This window comes from Spermophilus citellus, assembly GCF_964194105.1.
Source record: "Spermophilus citellus genome assembly, chromosome: 11".
In the NCBI taxonomy this organism is placed as follows: Eukaryota; Metazoa; Chordata; class Mammalia; order Rodentia; family Sciuridae; genus Spermophilus; species Spermophilus citellus.
Window position 1 is genome coordinate 13,881,400 of NC_138192.1, and position 18,969 is coordinate 13,900,368.

An 18,969-nucleotide genomic window follows, 5' to 3' on the forward strand; every position below is an offset into this window, starting at 1 on the left:
CAGGGCAAATCACTTTCATGGAAAGGGGTTGCCAAGCTTTCAAAACACTATGAGTTTCCTGAGAACTCAGCACACATTTTTTAACCCAATCTTGAAGACACTTTCAGGTAATGATCAGTTCCTGAATCCCACTTGGCTCACCAAATTTCGTTCTTCTTTTTTAAACCGTTCTTTGGCAGTAACAATTTTAATTTTTAGGTTTCAATCTTTTTTCTCCTATATGGATAAATGTATTTGGAACTCTAAATCAAACACGGTTTGTGCTAGCTCTTTGAAACGTGACACAATCAAGTAGTTCCAAGTTCTATCACTATGGTTTGTTTCCTATTGATGTAGCCCTAAGCAGAGACTGGGGCAAATCACTTTCATGGAAAGGGGTTGCCAAGCTTTCAAAACACTACGAGTTTCCTGAAATCTCAGCACACATTTTTTCACCCAATCTTGATGACACTTTCAGGTAATGATCAGTACCCCAATCGCACTTGGCTCACCAAATTTCATTCTCTAAGTTAAACCGTTCGTTGGCAGTAACAGTTTTAATTTTTAGGTTTCACTCTGTTTTCTCCTATATGGATACATGTTGTTGGAACTCTAAATCAAACACGGTTTGTGCTAGCTCTTTGAAACTTGACATGATAAAGTAGTTCCAAGTTCAATCTCTATGATTTGTTTCCTATTGATGTAGCCCTAAGCAGAGACTGGCACAAATCATTTTCATGGAAACGGGTTGCCAAGCTTTCAAAAAACTACAAGTTTCCTGAAATCTCAGCACACATATTTTCACCCAATCATGATGTCACTTTCAGATAATGATCAGTACCCCAATCCCACTTGGCTCACCAAATTTCGTTCTTCTAGGTTAAACCCTTCGATGGCAGTAACAGTTTTAATTTTTAGGTTTCACTCTGTTTTCTCCTATATGGATACATGTAGTTGGAACCTAAATCAAACACGGTTTGTGCTAGCTCTTTGAAACTTGACACAATAAAGTAGTTCCAAGTTCTATCTCTATGTTTTGTTTCCTATTGATGTAGCCCTAAGCAGAGACTGGCACAAATCACTTTCACGGATAGGGGTTGTGAATCTTCCAAAACACTACAAGTTTCCTGAAATCTCAGCACACATTTTTTTACCCAATCTTGATGACACTTTCAGGTAATGATCAATACCCCACTCACACTTGGCTCACCAAATTTCGTTCTTCTAGGTTAAACCGTTCGTTGGCAGTAACAATTTTAATTTTTAGGTTTCACTCTGTTTTCTCCTATATGGATTCATGTAGTTGGAACTCTAAATCAAACACGGTTTGTGCTAGCTCTTTGAAACTTGACACAATAAAGAAGTTCCAAGTTCTATCTCTATGGTTTGTTTCCTTTTGATGTAGCCTTAAGTAGAGACCGGGACAAATCACTTTCATGGAAAGGGGTTGCCAAGCTTTCAAAAAACTACGAGTTTCCTGAAATCTCAGCAGACATTTTTTCACCCAATCTTGATGACACTTTCAGGTAAATATCAGTACCCCAATCCCACTTGGCTCACCAAATTTCATTCTTCTAGGTTAAACCGTTCGTTGGCAGTAACAGTTTTAATTTTTAGGTTTCACTCTCTTTTCTCCTATTTGGATACATGTAGTTGGAACTCTAAATCAAACACGGTTTCTGCTAACTCTTTGAAACTTGACACAATAAAGTAGTTCCAAGTTCTATCTCTATGGTTTCTTTCCTTTTGATGTAGTCCTAAGCAGAGTCTAGCGCAAATCACTTTCACGGAAAGGGGTTGCCAAGCTTCCAAAAAACTACGAGTTTCTTGAAATTTCAGCACAATTTTTTTTCCCAATCTTGATGACACTTTCAGGTAATGATCAGTACGCCAATCCCAGTTGGCTCAACAAATTTCGTTCTTCTAGGTTACACCGTTCGTTGGCAGTAACAGTTTTAATTTTTAGGTTTCACTCTGTTTTCTCCTATGTGGATGCATGTAGGTGGAACTCTAAATCAAACACGGTTTGTGCTAGCTCTTTGAAACTTGACACAATAAAGTATTTCCAAGTTCTATCTCTACGGTTTGTTTCCTATTGATGTAGCCCTAAGCAGAGAACTGCGCAAATCACTTTAATGGAAAGGGGTTGCCAAGCTTCCAAAAAACTATGAGTTTCCTGAAATCTCAGCATACATTTTTTCACCCAATCTTGATGACACTTTCAGGTAATGATCAGTACCCCAATCCCACTAGGATCACCAAATTTCATTCTTCCAGGTTAAACCATTCGTTGGCAGTAACAGTTTATTTTTAGGTTTCACTCTGTTTTCTCCTTTATGGATACATGTAGTTGGAACTCTAAATCAAACACGGTTTGTGCTAGCTCTTTGAAACTTGACAATAAAGAAGTTCCAAGTTCTATCTCTATGGTTTGTTTCCTATTGATGTAGCCCTAAGCGGAGTCCAGCGTAAATCACTTTCATGGAAAGGGGTTGCCAAGCTTCCAAAAAACTAGGAGTTTCCTGAAATCTCAGCACACATTTTTTCACCCAATCTTGATGACACTTTCAGGTAATTATCAGTACCCCAATCCCATTGGCTCACCAAATTTCGTTCTTCTAGGTTAAACGGTTTGTTGGCAGTAACAGTTTTAATTTTTAGGTTTCACTCTGTTTTCTCCTATATGGATACATGTATTTGGAACTCTAAATCAAACACGGTTTGTGCTAGCTCTTTGATACTTGACACAATAAAGAAGTTCCAAGTTCTATCTCTATGGTTTGTTTCATATTGATGTAGCCCTAAGCAGAGACCGGCGCAAATCACTTTCATGAAAAGGGGTTGCCAAGCTTCCAAAAAACTACCAGTTTCCTGACATCTCAGCACACATTTTTTAACCCAATCTTGATTTAAGTTTCAGGTAATGATCAGTACCCCAATACCACTTGGCTCACCAAATTTCGTTCTTCTAGGTTAAACCGTTCGTTGGCAGTAACAGTTTTAATTTTTAGGTTTCACTCTGTTTTCTCCTATATGGATACATGTAGTTGGATCTCTAAATCAAACACGGTTTGTGCTAGCTCTTTGAATCTTGACACAATAAAGTAGTTCCAAGTTCTATCTCTACGGTTTTTTTCCTATTGATGTAGCCCTAAGCAGAGACCGGCGCAAATCACTTTCATGGAAAGGGGTTGCCAAGCTTCCAAAAGACTACGAGTTTCCTGAAATCTCAGCACACATTTTTTTACCCAATCTTGATGACACTTTCAGGTAATGATCAGTACCCCATTCACACTTGGCTCACCAAATTTCGTTCTCTAGGTTAAACCGTTCGTTGGCAGTAACAGTTTTAATTTTTAGGTTTCACTCTCTTTTCTCCTATTTGGATACATGTAGTTGGAACTCTAAATCAAACACGGTTTCTGCTAACTCTTTGAAACTTGACACAATAAAGTAGTTCCAAGTTCTATCTCTATGGTTTGTTTCCTATTGATGTAGCCCTAAGCAGAGACCGGCGTAAATCACTTTCATGGAAAGGGGTTGCCAAGCTTCGAAAAAACTACGAGTTTCCTGAAATCTCAGCACACATTTTTTCACCCAATCTTGATGACACTTTAAGGTAATGATCAGTACCCCAATCCCAGTTGGCTCACCAAATTTCGTTCTTCTAGGTTAAACCGTTCGGTGCCAGTAACAGTTTTAATTTTTAGGTTTCACTCTGTTTTCTCCTATGTGGATACATGTAGTTGGACCTCTAAATCAAACACGGTTTGTGCTAGCTCTTTGAAACTTGACACAATAAAGAAGTTCCAAGTTCTATCTCTATGGTTTGTTTCCTATTGATATAGCCTAAGCAGAGACCGGCGTAAATCACTTTCATGGAAAGGTGTTGCCAAGCTTCCAAAAAACTACGAGTTTCCTGAAATCTCAGCACACATTTTTTCACCCAATCTTGATGACACTTTCAGGTAATGATCAGTACCCCAATCCCACTTGGCTCACCAAATTTCGTTCTTCCAGGTTAAACCGTTCGTTGGCAGTAACAGTTTTAATTTTTACGTTTCACTCTGTTTTCTCCTATATGGATACATGTAGTTGGAACTCTAAATCAAACACAGTTTGTGCTAGCTCTTTGAAACTTGACACAATAAAGTAGTTCCAAGTTCTATCTCTATGGTTTGTTTCCTATTGATGTAGCCCTAAGCAGAGACCGGCGCAAATCACTTTCATGGAAAGGGGTTGCCAAGTTTACAAAAAACTACGAGTTTCCTGAAATCTCAGCACACATTTTTTCACCCAATCTTGATGACACTTTCAGATAATTATCAGTACCCCAATCCCACTTGGCTCACCAAATTTCGTTCCTCAAGGTTAAACCGTTCGTTGGCAGTAACAGTTTTAATTTTTAGGTTTCACTCTGTTTTCTCCGATGTGGATACATATAGTTGGAACTCTAAATCAAACACAGTTTGTGATGGCTCTTTGAAACTTGACACAATAAAGTAGTTCCAATTTCTATCTCTATGGTTTGTTTCCTATTGATGTAGCCCTAAGCAGAGACTGGCACAAATCACATTCACGGATAGGGGTTGTGAATCTTCCAAAACAATACGAGTTTCCTGAAATCTCAGCACACATTTTTTCTCCCAATCTTGATGACACTTTCAGGTAATGATCAATACCCCACTCACACTTGGCTCACCAAATTTCGTTCTTCTAGGTTAAACCGTTCGTTGGCAGTAACAGTTTTAATTTTTAGGTTTCACTCTGTTTTCTCCTATATGGATTCATGTAGTTGGAACTCTAAATCAAACACGGTTTCTGCTAGCTCTTTGAAACTTGACACAATAAAGAAGTTCCAAGTTCTATCTCTATGGTTTGTTTCCTATTGATGTAGCCTTAAGAAGAGACCGGGACAAATCGCTTTCATGGAAAGGGGTTGCCAAGCTTTCAAAAAACTTCGAGTTTCCTGAAATCTCAGCACACATTTTTTCACCCAATCTTGATGACACTTTCAGGTAAATATCAGTACCCCAATCTCACATTGCTCACCAAATTTCATTCTTCTAGGTTAAACCGTTCGTTGGCAGTAACAGTTTTAATTTTTAGGTTTCACTCTGTTTTCTCCTATATGGATACATGTAGTTGGATCTCTAAATCAAACAAGGTTTGTGCTAGCTCTTTGAATCTTGACACAATAAAGTAGTTCCAAGTTCTATCTCTACGGTTTTTTTCCTATTGATGTAGCCCTAAGCAGAGACCGGCGCAAATCACTTTCATTGAAAGGGGTTGCCAAGCTTCCAAAAGACTACGAGTTTCCTGAAATCTCAGCACATATTTTTTTACCCAATCTTGATGACACTTTCAGGTAATGATCAGTACCCCATTCACACTTGGCTCACCAAATTTCGTTCTTCTACGTTAAACCGTTCAGTGGCAGTAACAGTTTTAATTTTTAGGTTTCACTCTCTTTTCTCCTATTTGGATACATGTAGTTGGAACTCTAAATCAAACACGGTTTCTGCTAACTCTTTGAAACTTGACACAATAAAGTAGTTCCAAGTTCTATCTCTATGGTTTCTTTCCTTTTGATGTAGCCCTAAGCAGAGTCTAGCGCAAATCACTTTCACGGAAAGGGGTTGCCAAGCTTCCAAAAAACTACGAGTTTCTTGAAATTTCAGCACACTTTTTTCTCCCAATCTTGATGACACTTTCAAGTAATGATCAGTATGCCAATCCCAGTTGGCTCAACAAATTTCGTTCTTCTAGGTTACACCGTTCGTTGGCAGTAACAGTTTTAATTTTTAGGTTTCACTCTGTTTTCTCCTATGTGGATGCATGTAGGTGGACCTCTAAATCAAACACGGTTTGTGCTAGCTCTTTGAAATTTGACACAATAAAGTAGTTCCAAGTTCTATCTCTATGGTTTGTTTCCTATTGATGTATCCCTAAACGAAGACCAGCGCAAATCACTTTCATGGAAAGGGGTTGCCAAGCTTCCAAAAAACTACGAGTTACCTGAAATCTCAGCACACATTTTTTTACCCAATCTTGATGACACTTTCAGGTAATGATCAGTACCCCAATCCCACTAGGATCACCAAATTTCATTCTTCCAGGTTAAACCATTCGTTGGCAGTAACAGTTTATTTTTAGGTTTCACTCTGTTTTCTCCTTTATGGATACATGTAGTTGGAACTCTAAATCAAACACGGTTTGTGCTAGCTCTTTGAAACTTGACAATAAAGAAGTTCCAAGTTCTATCTCTATGGTTTGTTTCCTGTTGATGTAGCCCTAAGCGGAGTCCAGCGTAAATCACTTTCATGGAAAGGGGTTGCCAAGCTTCCAAAAAACTAGGAGTTTCCTGAAATCTCAGCACACATTTTTTCACCCAATCTTGATGACACTTTCAGGTAATTATCAGTACCCCAATCCCATTGGCTCACCAAATTTCGTTCTTCTAGGTTAAACGGTTTGTTGGCAGTAACAGTTTTAATTTTTAGGTTTCACTCTGTTTTCTCCTATATGGATACATGTATTTGGAACTCTAAATCAAACACGGTTTGTGCTAGCTCTTTGATACTTGACACAATAAAGAAGTTCCAAGTTCTATCTCTATGGTTTGTTTCATATTGATGTAGCCCTAAGCAGAGACCGGCGCAAATCACTTTCATGAAAAGGGGTTGCCAAGCTTCCAAAAAACTACCAGTTTCCTGACATCTCAGCACACATTTTTTAACCCAATCTTGATTTAAGTTTCAGGTAATGATCAGTACCCCAATACCACTTGGCTCACCAAATTTCGTTCTTCTAGGTTAAACCGTTCGTTGGCAGTAACAGTTTTAATTTTTAGGTTTCACTCTGTTTTCTCCTATATGGATACATGTAGTTGGATCTCTAAATCAAACACGGTTTGTGCTAGCTCTTTGAATCTTGACACAATAAAGTAGTTCCAAGTTCTATCTCTACGGTTTTTTTCCTATTGATGTAGCCCTAAGCAGAGACCGGCGCAAATCACTTTCATGGAAAGGGGTTGCCAAACTTCCAAAAGACTACGAGTTTCCTGAAATCTCAGCACACATTTTTTTACCCAATCTTGATGACACTTTCAGGTAATGATCAGTACCCCATTCACACTTGGCTCACCAAATTTCGTTCTCTAGGTTAAACCGTTCGTTGGCAGTAACAGTTTTAATTTTTAGGTTTCACTCTCTTTTCTCCTATTTGGATACATGTAGTTGGAACTCTAAATCAAACACGGTTTCTGCTAACTCTTTGAAACTTGACACAATAAAGTAGTTCCAAGTTCTATCTCTATGGTTTGTTTCCTATTGATGTAGCCCTAAGCAGAGACCGGCGTAAATCACTTTCATGGAAAGGGGTTGCCAAGCTTCGAAAAAACTACGAGTTTCCTGAAATCTCAGCACACATTTTTTCACCCAATCTTGATGACACTTTAAGGTAATGATCAGTACCCCAATCCCAGTTGGCTCACCAAATTTCGTTATTCTAGGTTAAACCGTTCGTTGGCAGTAACAGTTTTAATTTTTACGTTTCACTCTGTTTTCTCCTATATGGATACATGTAGTTGGAACTCTAAATCAAACACAGTTTGTGCTAGCTCTTTGAAACTTGACACAATATAGTAGTTCCAAGTTCTATCTCTATGGTTTGTTTCCTATTGATGTAGCCCTAAGCAGAGACCGGCGCAAATCACTTTCATGGAAAGGGGTTGCCAAGTTTACAAAAAACTACGAGTTTCCTGAAATCTCAGCACACATTTTTTCACCCAATCTTGATGACACTTTCAGATAATTATCAGTACCCCAATCCCACTTGGCTCACCAAATTTCGTTCCTCAAGGTTAAACCGTTCGTTGGCAGTAACAGTTTTAATTTTTAGGTTTCACTCTGTTTTCTCCTATGTGGATACATATAGTTGGAACTCTAAATCAAACACGTTTTGTGCTAGCTCTTTGAAACTTGACACAATAAAGTAGTTCCAATTTCTATCTCTATGGTTTGTTTCCTATTGATGTAGCCCTAAGCAGAGACTGGCGCAAATCACTTTCACGGAAAGGGGTTGCCAAACTTCCAAAAGACTACGAGTTTCCTGAAATCTCAGCACACATTTTTTTACCCAATCTTGATGACACTTTCAGGTAATGATCAGTACCCCATTCACACTTGGCTCACCAAATTTCGTTCTCTAGGTTAAACCGTTCGTTGGCAGTAACAGTTTTAATTTTTAGGTTTCACTCTCTTTTCTCCTATTTGGATACATGTAGTTGGAACTCTAAATCAAACACGGTTTCTGCTAAGTCTTTGAAACTTGACACAATAAAGTAGTTCCAAGTTCTATCTCTATGGTTTGTTTCCTATTGATGTAGCCCTAAGCAGAGACCGGCGTAAATCACTTTCATGGAAAGGGGTTGCCAAGCTTCGAAAAAACTACGAGTTTCCTGAAATCTCAGCACACATTTTTTCACCCAATCTTGATGACACTTTAAGGTAATGATCAGTACCCCAATCCCAGTTGGCTCACCAAATTTCGTTCTTCTAGGTTAAACCGTTCGGTGCCAGTAACAGTTTTAATTTTAAGGTTTCACTCTGTTTTCTCCTATGTGGATACATGTAGTTGGACCTCTAAATCAAACACGGTTTGTGCTAGCTCTTTGAAACTTGACACAATAAAGAAGTTCCAAGTTCTATCTCTATGGTTTGTTTCCTATTGATATAGCCTAAGCAGAGACCGGCGTAAATCACTTTCATGGAAAGGTGTTGCCAAGCTTCCAAAAAACTACGAGTTTCCTGAAATCTCAGCACACATTTTTTCACCCAATCTTGATGACACTTTCAGGTAATGATCAGTACCCCAATCCCACTTGGCTCACCAAATTTCGTTCTTCCAGGTTAAACCGTTCGTTGGCAGTAACAGTTTTAATTTTTACGTTTCACTCTGTTTTCTCCTATATGGATACATGTAGTTGGAACTCTAAATCAAACACAGTTTGTGCTAGCTCTTTGAAACTTGACACAATAAAGTAGTTCCAAGTTCTATCTCTATGGTTTGTTTCCTATTGATGTAGCCCTAAGCAGAGACCGGCGCAAATCACTTTCATGGAAAGGGGTTGCCAAGTTTACAAAAAACTACGAGTTTCCTGAAATCTCAGCACACATTTTTTCACCCAATCTTGATGACACTTTCAGATAATTATCAGTACCCCAATCCCACTTGGCTCACCAAATTTCGTTCCTCAAGGTTAAACCGTTCGTTGGCAGTAACAGTTTTAATTTTTAGGTTTCACTCTGTTTTCTCCTATGTGGATACATATAGTTGGAACTCTAAATCAAACACGTTTTGTGCTAGCTCTTTGAAACTTGACACAATAAAGTAGTTCCAATTTCTATCTCTATGGTTTGTTTCCTATTGATGTAGCCCTAAGCAGAGACTGGCACAAATCACATTCACGGATAGGGGTTGTGAATCTTCCAAAACAATACGAGTTTCCTGAAATCTCAGCACACATTTTTTCTCCCAATCTTGATGACACTTTCAGGTAATGATCAATACCCCACTCACACTTGGCTCACCAAATTTCGTTCTTCTAGGTTAAACCGTTCGTTGGCAGTAACAGTTTTAATTTTTAGGTTTCACTCTGTTTTCTCCTATATGGATTCATGTAGTTGGAACTCTAAATCAAACACGGTTTCTGCTAGCTCTTTGAAACTTGACACAATAAAGAAGTTCCAAGTTCTATCTCTATGGTTTGTTTCCTATTGATGTAGCCTTAAGAAGAGACCGGGACAAATCGCTTTCATGGAAAGGGGTTGCCAAGCTTTCAAAAAACTTCGAGTTTCCTGAAATCTCAGCACACATTTTTTCACCCAATCTTGATGACACTTTCAGGTAAATATCAGTACCCCAATCTCACATTGCTCACCAAATTTCATTCTTCTAGGTTAAACCGTTCGTTGGCAATAACAGTTTTAATTTTTAGGTTTCACTCTGTTTTCTCCTATATGGATACATGTAGTTGGATCTCTAAATCAAACAAGGTTTGTGCTAGCTCTTTGAATCTTGACACAATAAAGTAGTTCCAAGTTCTATCTCTACGGTTTTTTTCCTATTGATGTAGCCCTAAGCAGAGACCGGCGCAAATCACTTTCATTGAAAGGGGTTGCCAAGCTTCCAAAAGACTACGAGTTTCCTGAAATCTCAGCACATATTTTTTTACCCAATCTTGATGACACTTTCAGGTAATGATCAGTACCCCATTCACACTTGGCTCACCAAATTTCGTTCTTCTACGTTAAACCGTTCAGTGGCAGTAACAGTTTTAATTTTTAGGTTTCACTCTCTTTTCTCCTATTTGGATACATGTAGTTGGAACTCTAAATCAAACACGGTTTCTGCTAACTCTTTGAAACTTGACACAATAAAGTAGTTCCAAGTTCTATCTCTATGGTTTCTTTCCTTTTGATGTAGCCCTAAGCAGAGTCTAGCGCAAATCACTTTCACGGAAAGGGGTTGCCAAGCTTCCAAAAAACTACGAGTTTCTTGAAATTTCAGCACACTTTTTTCTCCCAATCTTGATGACACTTTCAAGTAATGATCAGTATGCCAATCCCAGTTGGCTCAACAACTTTCGTTCTTCTAGGTTACACCGTTCGTTGGCAGTAACAGTTTTAATTTTTAGGTTTCACTCTGTTTTCTCCTATGTGGATGCATGTAGGTGGACCTCTAAATCAAACACGGTTTGTGCTAGCTCTTTGAAATTTGACACAATAAAGTAGTTCCAAGTTCTATCTCTATGGTTTGTTTCCTATTGATGTATCCCTAAACGAAGACCAGCGCAAATCACTTTCATGGAAAGGGGTTGCCAAGCTTCCAAAAAACTACGAGTTACCTGAAATCTCAGCACACATTTTTTTACCCAATCTTGATGACACTTTCAGGTAATGATCAGTACCCCAATCCCACTAGGATCACCAAATTTCATTCTTCCAGGTTAAACCATTCGTTGGCAGTAACAGTTTATTTTTAGGTTTCACTCTGTTTTCTCCTTTATGGATACATGTAGTTGGAACTCTAAATCAAACACGGTTTGTGCTAGCTCTTTGAAACTTGACAATAAAGAAGTTCCAAGTTCTATCTCTATGGTTTGTTTCCTATTGATGTAGCCCTAAGCGGAGTCCAGCGTAAATCACTTTCATGGAAAGGGGTTGCCAAGCTTCCAAAAAACTAGGAGTTTCCTGAAATCTCAGCACACATTTTTTCACCCAATCTTGATGACACTTTCAGGTAATTATCAGTACCCCAATCCCATTGGCTCACCAAATTTCGTTCTTCTAGGTTAAACGGTTTGTTGGCAGTAACAGTTTTAATTTTTAGGTTTCACTCTGTTTTCTCCTATATGGATACATGTATTTGGAACTCTAAATCAAACACGGTTTGTGCTAGCTCTTTGATACTTGACACAATAAAGAAGTTCCAAGTTCTATCTCTATGGTTTGTTTCATATTGATGTAGCCCTAAGCAGAGACCGGCGCAAATCACTTTCATGAAAAGGGGTTGCCAAGCTTCTAAAAAACTACCAGTTTCCTGACATCTCAGCACACATTTTTTAACCCAATCTTGATTTAAGTTTCAGGTAATGATCAGTACCCCAATACCACTTGGCTCACCAAATTTCGTTCTTCTAGGTTAAACCGTTCGTTGGCAGTAACAGTTTTAATTTTTAGGTTTCACTCTGTTTTCTCCTATATGGATACATGTAGTTGGATCTCTAAATCAAACACGGTTTGTGCTAGCTCTTTGAATCTTGACACAATAAAGTAGTTCCAAGTTCTATCTCTACGGTTTTTTTCCTATTGATGTAGCCCTAAGCAGAGACCGGCGCAAATCACTTTCATGGAAAGGGGTTGCCAAACTTCCAAAAGACTACGAGTTTCCTGAAATCTCAGCACACATTTTTTTACCCAATCTTGATGACACTTTCAGGTAATGATCAGTACCCCATTCACACTTGGCTCACCAAATTTCGTTCTCTAGGTTAAACCGTTCGTTGGCAGTAACAGTTTTAATTTTTAGGTTTCACTCTCTTTTCTCCTATTTGGATACATGTAGTTGGAACTCTAAATCAAACACGGTTTCTGCTAACTCTTTGAAACTTGACACAATAAAGTAGTTCCAAGTTCTATCTCTATGGTTTGTTTCCTATTGATGTAGCCCTAAGCAGAGACCGGCGTAAATCACTTTCATGGAAAGGGGTTGCCAAGCTTCGAAAAAACTACGAGTTTCCTGAAATCTCAGCACACATTTTTTCACCCAATCTTGATGACACTTTAAGGTAATGATCAGTACCCCAATCCCAGTTGGCTCACCAAATTTCGTTCTTCTAGGTTAAACCGTTCGGTGCCAGTAACAGTTTTAATTTTTAGGTTTCACTCTGTTTTCTCCTATGTGGATACATGTAGTTGGACCTCTAAATCAAACACAGTTTGTGCTAGCTCTTTGAAACTTGACACAATAAAGAAGTTCCAAGTTCTATCTCTATGGTTTGTTTCCTATTGATATAGCCTAAGCAGAGACCGGCGTAAATCACTTTCATGGAAAGGTGTTGCCAAGCTTCCAAAAAACTACGAGTTTCCTGAAATCTCAGCACACATTTTTTCACCCAATCTTGATGACACTTTCAGGTAATGATCAGTACCCCAATCCCACTTGGCTCACCAAATTTCGTTCTTCCAGGTTAAACCGTTCGTTGGCAGTAACAGTTTTAATTTTTACGTTTCACTCTGTTTTCTCCTATATGGATACATGTAGTTGGAACTCTAAATCAAACACAGTTTGTGCTAGCTCTTTGAAACTTGACACAATAAAGTAGTTCCAAGTTCTATCTCTATGGTTTGTTTCCTATTGATGTAGCCCTAAGCAGAGACCGGCGCAAATCACTTTCATGGAAAGGGGTTGCCAAGTTTACAAAAAACTACGAGTTTCCTGAAATCTCAGCACACATTTTTTCACCCAATCTTGATGACACTTTCAGATAATTATCAGTACCCCAATCCCACTTGGCTCACCAAATTTCGTTCCTCAAGGTTAAACCGTTCGTTGGCAGTAACAGTTTTAATTTTTAGGTTTCACTCTGTTTTCTCCTATGTGGATACATATAGTTGGAACTCTAAATCAAACACGTTTTGTGCTAGCTCTTTGAAACTTGACACAATAAAGTAGTTCCAATTTCTATCTCTATGGTTTGTTTCCTATTGATGTAGCCCTAAGCAGAGACTGGCACAAATCACATTCACGGATAGGGGTTGTGAATCTTCCAAAACAATACGAGTTTCCTGAAATCTCAGCACACATTTTTTCTCCCAATCTTGATGACACTTTCAGGTAATGATCAATACCCCACTCACACTTGGCTCACCAAATTTCGTTCTTCTAGGTTAAACCGTTCGTTGGCAGTAACAGTTTTAATTTTTAGGTTTCACTCTGTTTTCTCCTATATGGATTCATGTAGTTGGAACTCTAAATCAAACACGGTTTCTGCTAGCTCTTTGAAACTTGACACAATAAAGAAGTTCCAAGTTCTATCTCTATGGTTTGTTTCCTATTGATGTAGCCTTAAGAAGAGACCGGGACAAATCGCTTTCATGGAAAGGGGTTGCCAAGCTTTCAAAAAACTTCGAGTTTCCTGAAATCTCAGCACACATTTTTTCACCCAATCTTGATGACACTTTCAGGTAAATATCAGTACCCCAATCTCACATTGCTCACCAAATTTCATTCTTCTAGGTTAAACCGTTCGTTGGCAGTAACAGTTTTAATTTTTAGGTTTCACTCTGTTTTCTCCTATATGGATACATGTAGTTGGATCTCTAAATCAAACACGGTTTGTGCTAGCTCTTTGAATCTTGACACAATAAAGTAGTTCCAAGTTCTATCTCTACGGTTTTTTTCCTATTGATGTAGCCCTAAGCAGAGACCGGCGCAAATCACTTTCATTGAAAGGGGTTGCCAAGCTTCCAAAAGACTACGAGTTTCCTGAAATCTCAGCACATATTTTTTTACCCAATCTTGATGACACTTTCAGGTAATGATCAGTACCCCATTCACACTTGGCTCACCAAATTTCGTTCTTCTACGTTAAACCGTTCAGTGGCAGTAACAGTTTTAATTTTTAGGTTTCACTCTCTTTTCTCCTATTTGGATACATGTAGTTGGAACTCTAAATCAAACACGGTTTCTGCTAACTCTTTGAAACTTGACACAATAAAGTAGTTCCAAGTTCTATCTCTATGGTTTCTTTCCTTTTGATGTAGCCCTAAGCAGAGTCTAGCGCAAATCACTTTCACGGAAAGGGGTTGCCAAGCTTCCAAAAAACTACGAGTTTCTTGAAATTTCAGCACATTTTTTTCTCCCAATCTTGATGACACTTTCAAGTAATGATCAGTATGCCAATCCCAGTTGGCTCAACAAATTTCGTTCTTCTAGGTTACACCGTTCGTTGGCAGTAACAGTTTTAATTTTTAGGTTTCACTCTGTTTTCTCCTATGTGGATGCCTGTAGGTGGACCTCTAAATCAAACACGGTTTGTGCTAGCTCTTTGAAATTTGACACAATAAAGTAGTTCCAAGTTCTATCTCTATGGTTTGTTTCCTATTGATGTATCCCTAAACGAAGACCAGCGCAAATCACTTTCATGGAAAGGGGTTGCCAAGCTTCCAAAAAACTACGAGTTACCTGAAATCTCAGCACACATTTTTTTACCCAATCTTGATGACACTTTCAGGTAATGATCACTACCCTAATCCCACTTGACTCACCAAATTTCGTTCTTCTAGGTTAATCCGTTCGTTGGCAGTAAAAGTTTGAATTTTTAGGTTTCACTCTGTTTTCTCTTATATGGATAAATGTGGTTGGAACTGTAAATCAAACACGGTTTATGCTAGCTCTTTGAAACTTGACACAATAACGTAGTTCGAAGTTCTATCTCTATGGTTTGTTTCCTATTGATGTAGCCCTAAGCAGAGACCGGCGTAAATCACTTTCATGGAAAGGGGTTGCCAAGCTTCGAAAAAACTACGAGTTTCCTGAAATCTCAGCAAACATTTTTTCACCAATTCTTGAGGACACTTTAAGGTAATGATCAGTACCCCAATCCCAGTTGGCTCACCAAATTTCGTTCTTCTAGGTTAAACCGTTTGTTGGCAGTAACAGTTTAAATTTTTAGGTTTCACTCTGTTTTCTCCTATATGGATACATATAGTTGGAACTCTAAATGAAACACGGTTTGTGCTAGTTTTTGAAACTTGACACAGTAAAGTAGTTCCAAGTTCTATCTCTATGGTTTGTTTCCTATTGATGTAGCCCTAAGCGAAGACCATCGCAAATCACTTTCATGGAAAGGGGTTGCCAAGCTTCCAAAAAACTACGAGTTACCTGAAATCTCAGCACACATTTTTTTACCCAATCTTGATGACACTTTCAGGTAATGATCAGTACCCTAATCCCACTTGGCTCACCATATTTCGTTCTTCTAGGTTAAACCGTTCGTTGGCAGTAACAGTTTTAATTTTTAGGTTTCACTCTGTTTTCTCCTATATGGATTCATGTAGTTGGAACTCTAAATCAAACACGGTTTGTGCTAGCTCTTTGAAACTTGACACAATAAAGAAGTTCCAAGTTCTATCTCTATGGTTTGTTTCCTATTGATGTAGCCCTAAGAAGAGACCGGGACAAATCACTTTCATGGAAAGGGGTTGCCAAGCTTTCAAAAAACTACGAGTTTCCTGAAATCTCAGCACACATTTTTTCACCCAATCTTGATGACACTTTCAGGTAAATATCAGTACCCCAATCCCACTTGGCTCACCAAATTTCATTCTTCTAGGTTAAACCGTTCGTTGGCAGTAACAGTTTTAATTTTTAGGTTTCACTCTGTTTTCTCCATTATGGATACATGTAGTTGGATCTCTAAATCAAACACGGTTTGTGCTAGCTCTTTGAATCTTGACACAATAAAGTAGTTCCAAGTTCTATCTCTATGGTTTCTTTCCTATTGATGTAGCCCTAAGCAGAGTCTAGCGCATATCACTTACACGGAAAGGGGTTGCCAATCTTCCAAAAAACTACGAGTTTCTTGAAATCTCAGCACACTTTTTTCTCCCAATCTTGATGACACTTTCAGGTAATGATCAGTACCCCAATCCCACTTGGCTCACCAAATTTCGTTCTTCTAAGTTAAACAGTTCGTTGGCAGTAACAGTTTTAATTTTTAGGTTTCACTCTGTTTTATCCTATATGGATACATGTATTTGGAACTCTAAATCAAACACGGTTTGTGCTAGCTCTTTGAAACTTGACACAATCAAGTAGTTCCAAGTTCTATCTCTATGGTTTGTTTCATATTGATATAGCCCTAAGCAGAGACCGGCGTAAATCACTTTCATGGAAAGGGGTTGCCAAGCTTCCAAAAAACTGTGAGTTTCCTGAAATCTCAGCACACATTTTCTCACCCAATCTTGATGACACTTTCAGGTAATGATCAGTACGCCAATCCCAGTTGGCTCAACAAATTTCGTTCTTCTAGGTTAAACCGTTCGTTGGCAGTAACAGTTTTAATTTTTAGGTTTCACTCTGTTTTCTCCTATGTGGATACATGTAGGTGGAACTCTAAATCAAATACGGTTTGTGCTAGCTCTTTGAAACTTGACACAATATAGTAGTTCCAAGTTCTATCTCTACGGTTTGTTTCCTATTGACATAGCACTAAGCAGAGAACGGCGCATATCACTTTCATGGAAAGGGGTTGCCAAGCTTCCAAAAAACTACGAGATTCCTGAAATCTCAGCACACATTTTTTTACCCAATCTTGATGACACTTTCAGGTAATGATCAGTACGATAATCCCACTTGGCTCACCAAATTTCGTTCTTCTAGGTAAAACCGTTCGTTGGCAGTAACAGTTTAAATTTTTAGGTTTCACTCTATTTTCTCCTATATGGATACATGTAGTTGGAACTCTAAATAAAACACGGTTTGTGCTAGCTCTTTGAAACTTGACACAATAAAGTAGTTCCAAGTTCTATCTCTACGGTTTGTTTCGTATTGACGTAGCCCTTAGTAGAGACCGGCGCAAATCACTTTCATGAAAAGGGGTTGCCAAGCTTCCAAAAAACTACCAGTTTCCTGAAATCTCAGCACACATTTTTTCACCCAATCTTGATGACACTTTCAGGTAATGATCAGTATGCCAATCCCAGTTGGCTCAACAAATTTCGTTCTTCTAGGTTAAACCGTTCGTTGGCAGTAACAGTTGTAATTTTTAGGTTTCACTCTGTTTTCTCCTATATGGATACATGTAGTTGGATCTCTAAATCAAACATGGTTTGTGCTAGCTCTTTGAAATTTGACACAATAAACTAGTTCCAAGTTCTATCTCTATGGTTTGTTTCCTATTGATGTATCCCTAAACGAAGACCAGCGCAAATCACTTTCATGGAAAGGGGTTGCCAAGCTTCCAAAAAACTACGAGTTACCTGAAATCTCAGCACACATTTTTTTACCCAATCTTGATGACACTTTCAGGTAATGATCAGTACCCTAATCCCACTTGGCTCACCAAAATTCGTTCTTCTAGGTTTAACCGTTCGTTGGCAGTACCAGTTTTAATTTTTAGGTTTCACTCTGTTTTCTCCTATATGGATACATGTAGTTGGAACTCTAAATCAAACACGGTTTGTGCTAGGTCTTTGAAACTTGACACAATAAAGTAGTTCCAAGTTTTATCTCTATGGTTTGTTTCCTATTGATGTAGCCCTAAGCAGAGACCAGCGCAAATCCCTTTCATGGAAAGGGGTTGCCAAGCTTCCAAAAAACTACGAGTTTCCTGAAATCTCACTACACATTTTTTCACCCAATCTTATTGACACTTTCAGGTAATGATCAGTACCCCAATCCCACTTGGCTCACCAAATTTCGTTCTTCTAGGTTAAACCGTTCGTTGGCAGTAACAGTTTTAATTTTTAGGTTTCACTCTGTTTTCTCCTATATGGATAGACGTAGTTGGAACTCTAAATCAAACACGGTTTGTGCTAGCTCTTTGAAACTTGACACAATAAAGTAGTTCCAAGTTCTATCTCTATTATTTGTTTCCTATCGATGTAGCCCTAAGCAGAGACTGGCGCAAATCACTTTCATTGAAAGGGGTTGCCAAGCTTCCAAAAATCTACGAGTTTCCTGAAATCTCAGCACACACTTTTTCAACCAATCTTGATGACACTTTCAGGTAATGATCAGTACACCAATCACACTTGACTCACCAAATTTCGTTCTTCTAGGTTAATCCGTTCGTTGGCAGTAACAGTTTGAATTTTTAGGTTTCACTCTGTTTTCTCAAATGTGGATAAATGTAGTTGTAACTGTAAATCAAACACGGTTTGTGCTAGCTCTTTGAAACTTGACACAATAAAGAAGTTCCAAGTTCTATCTCTATGGTTTGTTTCCTATTGATGTAGCCCTAAGCAGAGACCGGCGTAAATCACTTTCATGGAAAGGGGTTGCCAAGCTTCGAAAAAACTAGGAGTTTCCTGAAATCTCAGCACACATTTTTTCACCCAATCTTGATGACACTTTAAGGTAATGATCAGTACCCCAATCCCAGTTGGCTCACCAAATTTCGTTCTTCTAGGTTAAACCGTTCCTTGGCAGTAACAGTTTTAATTTTTAGGTTTCACTCTGTTTTCTCCTATGTGGATACATGTAGTTGGAACTCTAAATCAAACACGGTTTGTGCTAGCTCTTTGAAACTTGACACAATAAAGTAGTTCCATGTTCTATCTCTACGTTTTGTTTCCTATTGACATAACCCTAAGCAGAGAAGGGCGCATATCACTTTCATGGAAAGGGGTTGCCAAGCTTCCAAAAAACTACGAGTTTCCTGTAATCTCAGCACACATTTTTTTACCCAATCTTGATGAC